Raw genomic sequence first — 10,962 nt, 5'->3', positions numbered from 1 at the left:
AAGAGGGAGTGCAGGGACATAAAGGAATCAGGGAGCCACAACCCTGAGCCCTACAATCCCAGAGGGGAGCGGGAAACCCTCCACAAGCAGCTCAACAGACACAGTGAGAGAAGCACCTCCCCCCTCCTCCACCCAATAGTTGACCTACCTGCCCCAACCCATGGTGCCCAAGGTGCCCACCTTGGGTATCCTACCCCCACTCCCCCCTCCCCAGGAATTCCCATCTCCCCCACCCCACCAGGCCCTCCTTAATCCCCCATGCTCTACCTTCTCCCCGACCCCCAAGCCCTCCATTCTCCCTTTCCCCAAACTCTCCAGTATCCCCCACCCGCTTGAGGCCTTCCTTCTCCCCCACCCTCCTAAACCCTTCCTGCTCTCCCACTCTCCTAAGCCCTCCCTTCTTCTTCAACCTCCTCAGCACTCCCTTTCCCCCCAACCTCACCCCCAAGCCCTCCTCCCTCTTATACACTCCCAAGCCCCCCCCCCATTTCCCCACATCCTTCCAAACCCTCCCTCCTCACACACCCCACCAAGCCTCCCCTTCTCCCACAATCCCCAAATCCTTCCCCCTCTCACCCACTCCCCCAAGCTTTCCCCTCTCACCCACCTCCCCCAAGCCTTTCCCTTGCCTCCCCACCCCCCCAAGCTTCCCCCCTCCCCCCCAAGCCTCCCCCAACTCCCCACCCCCTACACCACCCTCCTCGTATTGAATCCTCCCAGCCCCCGCACAAACCAAATCCTCCAGGTCCCCCTTCATAGGTCCTCCCATCCCAGTCCATCCATGTTTCACTGCTTCAGGGGATGCAAAAGGATCTGAGAAGGGACAGAAGAGAGTCAGTTTCAGGGTGATGTACTCAAACATTGATGGTATCACAAGCAAGGCAAGTGAACTATGGGAAAGAGCACAAAAAGTGAGCCCAGATGTAATCGGACTCACAGAAACAAAACACTCAGGAATCATAACAAATGCGGTGTTTCCCCAGGACTACACTGTAATAAGTAAAGAGAGGGAGGGAAGGGGAGGAAGTGGAGTGGCCCTACTAATAAGAAAAGAATGCAGTTTCAAGGAGATGGCCATCCCGGACTGCGAGGGATTCAGAAACTACATAACAGGCAACATGACAATGGGAGGACCACAAGTAGTAGTAGCTGTGATATATAACCCTCCACCAAATGACAGAAGACCAAGGCAAGAGTATGACAACAACAACATGGCAGTTAACACTATAATTGAGAAGGCAGTCTCTGCTGCCTGTAGAAACAGATCCCATCTGCTCATCATGGGAAAATTCAATCATGGAAGGATAGACTGGGAGAACAAGGATCCGCATGGAGAAGAGGATACATGGAGAACCAAGCTAATGGAGGTGAGGACAAGAAACTTTTCAAGCCAACATGTCAAGGAACCCACTAGGATGAGAGGTAATAATGAACCAGCAAGATTCAACCTAGTCTTCACTCTGAACGACTCCGACATAAGGGAAATCGGTTCTGAGGTCCCAGTAGGAATGAGCGACCACAGTACACTGGTGTTTGAGTATCTGGTTGAAGAAGGGTTAATGAACTTGAGGAGCGGCACTGAAAACAAAAGGCTAGCTTTCCGTAAGGGAAACTACGAGGAGATAAGAAGATTCCTAACAGATATAACATGGGAAACAGAGCTCAGGGGTATGACGGCCCAAGACTACATCAGACTGGACCCTGTGAGACACACACTGTACCCTGTGAGACACACACACACACTCTGTACCCTGTGAGACACACACACACACACACTGTACCCTGTGAGACACACACACACACACACTGTACCCTGTGAGACACACACACACTCTGTACCCTGTGAGACACACACACACACACACTGTACCCTGTGAGATACACACACACACTGTACCCTGTGAGACACACACACACACTGTACCCTGTGAGACACACACACACACTCTGTACCCTGTGAGACACACACACACACACACTGTACCCTGTGAGACACACACACACACACTGTACCCTGTGAGACACACACACACACACTGTACCCTGTGAGACACACACACACACTCTGTACCCTGTGAGACACACACACACACACTGTACCCTGTGAGACACACACACACACACACACACACACTGCACCCTGTGAGACACACACACACACACACACACACACTGTACCCTGTGAGACACACACACACACACACTGTACCCTGTGAGACACACACAAACACACTGTACCCTGTGAGACACACACACACACACTGTACCCTGTGAGACACACACACACTCACTGTACCCTGTGAGACACACACACACACACTGTACCCTGTGAGACACACACACACACACTGTACCCTGTGAGACACACACACACACACACTGTACCCTGTGAGACACAGACACACACACTGTACCCTGTGAGACACACACACACACTCTGTACCCTGTGAGACACACACACACACACTGTACCCTGTGAGACACACACACACACACACACACACACACACACACACTGTACCCTGTGAGACACACACACACACACACTGTACCCTGTGAGACACACACAAACACACTGTACCCTGTGAGACACACACACACACTGTACCCTGTGAGACACACACACACTCACTGTACCCTGTGAGACACACACACACACACTGTACCCTGTGAGACACACACACACACACACACACACACACACACACACACACACACACACACACTGTACTCTGTGAGACACACACACACACTGTACCCTGTGAGACACACACACACACACACACACACACACACACACACACACACTGTACCCTGTGAGACACACACACACACTGTACCCTGTGAGACACACACACACACTGTACCCTGTGAGACACACACAAACACACTGTACCCTGTGAGACACACACACACACACACACACACTGTACCCTGTGAGACACACACACACTCACTGTACCCTGTGAGACACACACAAACACTGTACCCTGTGAGACACACAAACACACACACACACACACACACTGTACCCTGTGAGACACACACAAACACACTGTACCCTGTGAGACACACAAACACACTGTACCCTGTGAGACACACACACACAAACACACTGTACCCTGTGAGACACACACACACACACACACACACACACACACACACACACACACACACACTGTACCCTGTGAGACACACACACACACACACACTGTACCCTGTGAGACACACACACACTCACTGTACCCTGTGAGACACACACACACACACTGTACCCTGTGAGACACACACACACACACACTGTACCCTGTGAGACACACACACACAAACACACTGTACCCTGTGAGACACACACACACACACTGTACCCTGTGAGACACACACTCACACACACACACACTGTACCCTGTGAGACACACACACACACACTGTACCCTGTGAGACACACACAAACACACTTTACCCTGTGAGACACACACACACACACACTGTACCCTGTGAGACACACACACACAAACACACTGTACCCTGTGAGACACACACACACACTGTACCCTGTGAGACACACACACACACACACTGTACCCTGTGAGACACACACACACACACACATACACACACACACACACTGTACCCTGTGAGACACACACACACACATTGTACCCTGTGAGACACACACACACTCACTGTACCCTGTGAGACACACACACACTCACTGTACCCTGTGAGACACACACACACTCACTGTACCCTGTGAGACACACACACATACACACTCACTGTACCCTGTGAGACACACACACACACACACACACTGTACCCTGTGAGACACACACACACACACTGTACCCTGTGAGACACACACACACATACACACACTGTACCCTGTGATACACACGCACACACACACACACACACAAAATGTACCCTGTGAGACACACACACACACACACACACACACACACACACAATGTACCCCTGTGAGACACACACACACACACTGTACCCTGTGAGACACACACACACACACACTGTACCCTGTGAGACACACACACACACTGTACCCAGTGAGACACACACACACATACACACACACACACACTGTACCCTGTGAGACACACACACACACACACACACACACCGTATGTGCTGGGGCACATACGGGCCCCAGCATGGAGCCCGTACCTTGTCAAGCACAAGACGAAGCTGGAAAAAGTCCAAAGGTATGCTACTAGACTAGTCCCAGAACTAAGAGGCATGAGTTATGAGGAAAGGCTGCGGGAAATGCACCTCACGACACTGGAAGACAGAAGAGTAAGGGGGGACATGATCACAACCTACAAAATCCTCAGGGGAATCGACCGGGTAAACAAGGATGAACTTTTCAACACTGGTGGGACGCGAACAAGGGGACACAGGTGGAAGCTGAGTACCCAAATGAGCCACAGAGACGTTAGAAAGAACTTTTTCAGTGTCAGAGTAGTTAGCAAATGGAATGCATTAGGAAGTGATGTGGTGGAGGCTGACTCCATACACAGTTTCAAATGTAGATATGATAGAGCCCAATAGGCTCAGGAATCTGTACACCAGTTGATTGACGGTTGAGAGGCGGGACCAAAGAGCCAGAGCTCAACCCCCGCAAGCACAATTAGGTGAGTACAATTAGGTGAGTACACACACACACACACACACAATGTACCCCTGTGAGACACACACACACACACTGCACCCTGTGAGACACACACACACACACACTGTACCCTGTGAGACACACACACACACACCGTACCCTGTGAGACACACACACACACACACACACACACAATGTACCCCTGTGAGACACACACACACACACTGTACCCTGTGAGACACACACACACACACACTGTACCCTGTGAGACACACACACACACTGTACCCTGTGAGACACACACACACACACACTGTACCCTGTGAGACACACACACACACACTGTACCCTGTGAGACACACACACACACTGTACCCAGTGAGACACACACACACACTGTACCCTGTGAGACACACACACACACTGTACCCTGTGAGACACACACACACACTGTACCCTGTGAGACACACACACAAACTCTGTACCCTGTGAGACACACACACACACACACTGTACCCTGTGAGACACACACACACACACACTGTACCCTGTGAGACACACACACACACACTGTACCCTGTGAGACACACACACACACTCTGTACCCTGTGAGACACACACACACACACTGTACCCTGTGAGACACACACACACACACACACACACACTGTACCCTGTGAGACACACACAAACACACTGTACCCTGTGAGACACACACACACACACTGTACCCTGTGAGACACACACACTCACTGTACCCTGTGAGACACACACACACACACTGTACCCTGTGAGACACACACACACACACTGTACCCTGTGAGACACACACACACACACACTGTACCCTGTGAGACACACACACACACACTGTACCCTGTGAGACACACACACACACTCTGTACCCTGTGAGACACACACACACACACTGTACCCTGTGAGACACACACACACACACACACACACACACTGTACCCTGTGAGACACACACACACACACACACTGTACCCTGTGAGACACACACAAACACACTGTACCCTGTGAGACACACACACACACACTGTACCCTGTGAGACACACACACACTCACTGTACCCTGTGAGACACACACACACACACTGTACCCTGTGACACACACACACACACACACACACACACACACACACACACACACACTGTACCCTGTGAGACACACACACACACTGTACCCTGTGAGACACACACACACACACACACACACACACACACTGTACCCTGTGAGACACACACACACACTGTACCCTGTGAGACACACACACACACTGTACCCTGTGAGACACACACACACACTGTACCCTGTGAGACACACACAAACACACTGTACCCTGTGAGACACACACACACACTGTACCCTGTGAGACACACACACACTCACTGTACCCTGTGAGACACACACAAACACTGTACCCTGTGAGACACACAAACACACACACACACACACACACACACACACTGTACCCTGTGAGACACACACAAACACACTGTACCCTGTGAGACACACAAACACACTGTACCCTGTGAGACACACACACACAAACACACTGTACCCTGTGAGACACACACACACACACACACACACACACACACACACACACTGTACCCTGTGAGACACACACACACACACACTGTACCCTGTGAGACACACACACACTCACTGTACCCTGTGAGACACACACACACACACTGTACCCTGTGAGACACACACACACACACACTGTACCCTGTGAGACACACACACACAAACACACTGTACCCTGTGAGACACACACACACAAACACACTGTACCCTGTGAGACACACACACACACACTGTACCCTGTGAGACACACACACACACACACACACTGTACCCTGTGAGACACACACACACACACTGTACCCTGTGAGACACACACAAACACAATGTACCCTGTGAGACACACACACACACACACTGTACCCTGTGAGACACACACACACACAAACACACTGTACCCTGTGAGACACACACACACACACTGTACCCTGTGAGACACACACACACACACACACTGTACCCTGTGAGACACACAAACACACACACACACACACACACACACACTGTACCCTGTGAGACACACACACACACACACTGCAACTAGGTGAGTACACACACACACATACACACTGTACCCTGTGAGACACACACACACTCACTGTACCCTGCGAGACACACATACACTGTACCCTGTGAGACACACACACACACACACTGTACCCTGTGAGACACACACACACACACTGTACCCTGTGAGACACACACACACACTGTACCCTGTGAGACACACACACACACTGTACCCTGTGAGACACACACACACACTGTACCCTGTGAGACACACACACACACACTGTACCCTGTGAGACACACACACACACACACACACACACACACACACACACACACACACACACACACACACACACACACACACACACACACACACACACACACACTGTACCCTGTGAGACACACACACACACACACACACTATACCCTGTGAGACACACACACACACTGTACCCTGTGAGACACACACACACACTGTACCCTGTGAGACACACGCACACACTGTACCCTGTGAGACACACATGCACACTGTACCCTGTGAGACACACACACACTGTACCCTGTGAGACACACACACACACTGTACCCTGTGAGACACACACACACACTGTACCCTGTGAGACACACACACACTCTGTACCCTGTGAGACACACACACACACACACACACACACTGTACCCTGTGAGACACACACACACACACTGTACCCTGTGAGACACACACACACACACTGTACCCTGTGAGACACACACACACTCACTGTACCCTGTGAGACACACACACACACACTGTACCATGTGAGACACACACACACACACACACACACACACACACACACACACACACACACACACACACACACACACACACACACACACACACACACACACACACACACACTGTACCCTGTGAGACACACACACACACACACTGTACCCTGTGAGACACACACACACACACACACACTGTACCCTGTGAGACACACACACACACACTGTACCCTGTGAGACACACACAAACACACTGTACCCTGTGAGACACACAAACACACTGTACCCTGTGAGACACACACACACAAACACACTGTACCCTGTGAGACACACACACACACACACACACACACACACACTGTACCCTGTGAGACACACACACACACACACACTGTACCCTGTGAGACACACACACACTCACTGTACCCTGTGAGACACACACACACACACTGTACCCTGTGAGACACACACACACACACTGTACCCTGTGAGACACACACACACAAACACACTGTACCCTGTGAGACACACACACACAAACACACTGTACCCTGTGAGACACACACACACACACTGTACCCTGTGAGACACACACACACACACACACACTGTACCCTGTGAGACACACACACACACACTGTACCCTGTGAGACACACACAAACACAATGTACCCTGTGAGACACACACACACACACACTGTACCCTGTGAGACACACACACACACAAACACACTGTATCCTGTGAGACACACACACACACACTGTACCCTGTGAGACACACACACACACACACTGTACCCTGTGAGACACACAAACACACACACACACACACACACACACTGTACCCTGTGAGACACACACACACACACTGTACCCTGTGAGACACACACACACTCACTGTACCCTGTGAGACACACACACACTCACTGTACCCTGTGAGACACACACACACTCACTGTACTCTGTGAGACACACACACACACACTCACTGTACCCTGTGAGACACACACACACACACACACACACACTGTACCCTGTGAGACACACACACACACACTGTACCCTGTGAGACACACACACACATACACACACTGTACCCTGTGATACACACGCACACACACACACACACACACACAAAATGTACCCTGTGAGACACACACACACACACACACACACACACACAATGTACCCCTGTGAGACACACACACACACACTGTACCCTGTGAGACACACACACACACACACTGTACCCTGTGAGACACACACACACACACACTGTACCCTGTGAGACACACACAAACACACTGTACCCTGTGAGACACACACACACACACTGTACCCTGTGAGACACACACACTCACTGTACCCTGTGAGACACACACACACACACTGTACCCTGTGAGACACACACACACACACTGTACCCTGTGAGACACACACACACACACACTGTACCCTGTGAGACACACACACACACACTGTACCCTGTGAGACACACACACACACTCTGTACCCTGTAAGACACACACACACACACTGTACCCTGTGAGACACACACACACACACACACACACACACACTGTCCCCTGTGAGACACACACACACTGTACCCTGTGAGACACACACAAACACACTGTACCCTGTGAGACACACACACACACACTGTACCCTGTGAGACACACACACACTCACTGTACCCTGTGAGACACACACACACACACTGTACCCTGTGAGACACACACACACACACACACACACACACACACACACACACACACACTGTACCCTGTGAGACACACACACACACTGTACCCTGTGAGACACACACACACACACACACACACACACACACACACACACTGTACCCTGTGAGACACACACACACACTGTACCCTGTGAGACACACACACACACTGTACCCTGTGAGACACACACAAACACACTGTACCCTGTGAGACACACACACACACACACACTGTACCCTGTGAGACACACACACACTCACTGTACCCTGTGAGACACACACAAACACTGTACCCTGTGAGACACACAAACACACACACACACACACACACACACACACACACACACACACTGTACCCTGTGAGACACACACAAACACACTGTACCCTGTGAGACACACAAACACACTGTACCCTGTGAGACACACACACACAAACACACTGTACCCTGTGAGACACACACACACACACACACACACACACTGTACCCTGTGAGACACACACACACACACACTGTACCCTGTGAGACACACACACACTCAATGTACCCTGTGAGACACACACACACACACTGTACCCTGTGAGACACACACACACACACACTGTACCCTGTGAGACACACACACACAAACACACTGTACCCTGAGAGACACACACACACAAACACACTGTACCCTGTGAGACACACACACACACACTGTACCCTGTGAGACACACACACAACACACACACACACTGTACCCTGTGAGACACACACACACACACTGTACCCTGTGAGACACACACAAACACACTGTACCCTGTGAGACACACACACACACACACTGTACCCTGTGAGACACACACACACACAAACACACTGTACCCTGTGAGACACACACACACACACTGTACCCTGTGAGACACACACACACTCACTGTACCCTGTGAGACACACACACACACACTGTACCATGTGAGACACACACACACACACACACACACACACACACACACACACACACACACACACACACACACACACACACACACACACACACACACACACACTGTACCCTGTGAGACACACACACACACACACTGTACCCTGTGAGACACACACACACACACACACACTGTACCCTGTGAGACACACACACACACACTGTACCCTGTGAGACACACACAAACACACTGTACCCTGTGAGACACACAAACACACTGTACCCTGTGAGACACACACACACAAACACACTGTACCCTGTGAGACACACACACACACACACACACACACACACTGTACCCTGTGAGACACACACACACACACACACTGTACCCTGTGAGACACACACACACTCACTGTACCCTGTGAGACACACACACACACACTGTACCCTGTGAGACACACACACACACACACTGTACCCTGTGAGACACACACACACAAACACACTGTACCCTGTGAGACACACACACACAAACACACTGTACCCTGTGAGACACACACACACACACTGTACCCTGTGAGACACACACACACACACACACACTGTACCCTGTGAGACACACACACACACACTGTACCCTGTGAGACACACACAAACACAATGTACCCTGTGAGACACACACACACACACACTGTACCCTGTGAGACACACACACACACAAACACACTGTACCCTGTGAGACACACACACACACACTGTACCCTG

Source organism: Procambarus clarkii, unplaced genomic scaffold, assembly GCF_040958095.1.
Source record: "Procambarus clarkii isolate CNS0578487 unplaced genomic scaffold, FALCON_Pclarkii_2.0 HiC_scaffold_99, whole genome shotgun sequence".
Lineage (NCBI taxonomy): Eukaryota > Metazoa > Arthropoda > Malacostraca > Decapoda > Cambaridae > Procambarus > Procambarus clarkii.
This window is presented reverse-complemented; position numbering follows the sequence as displayed.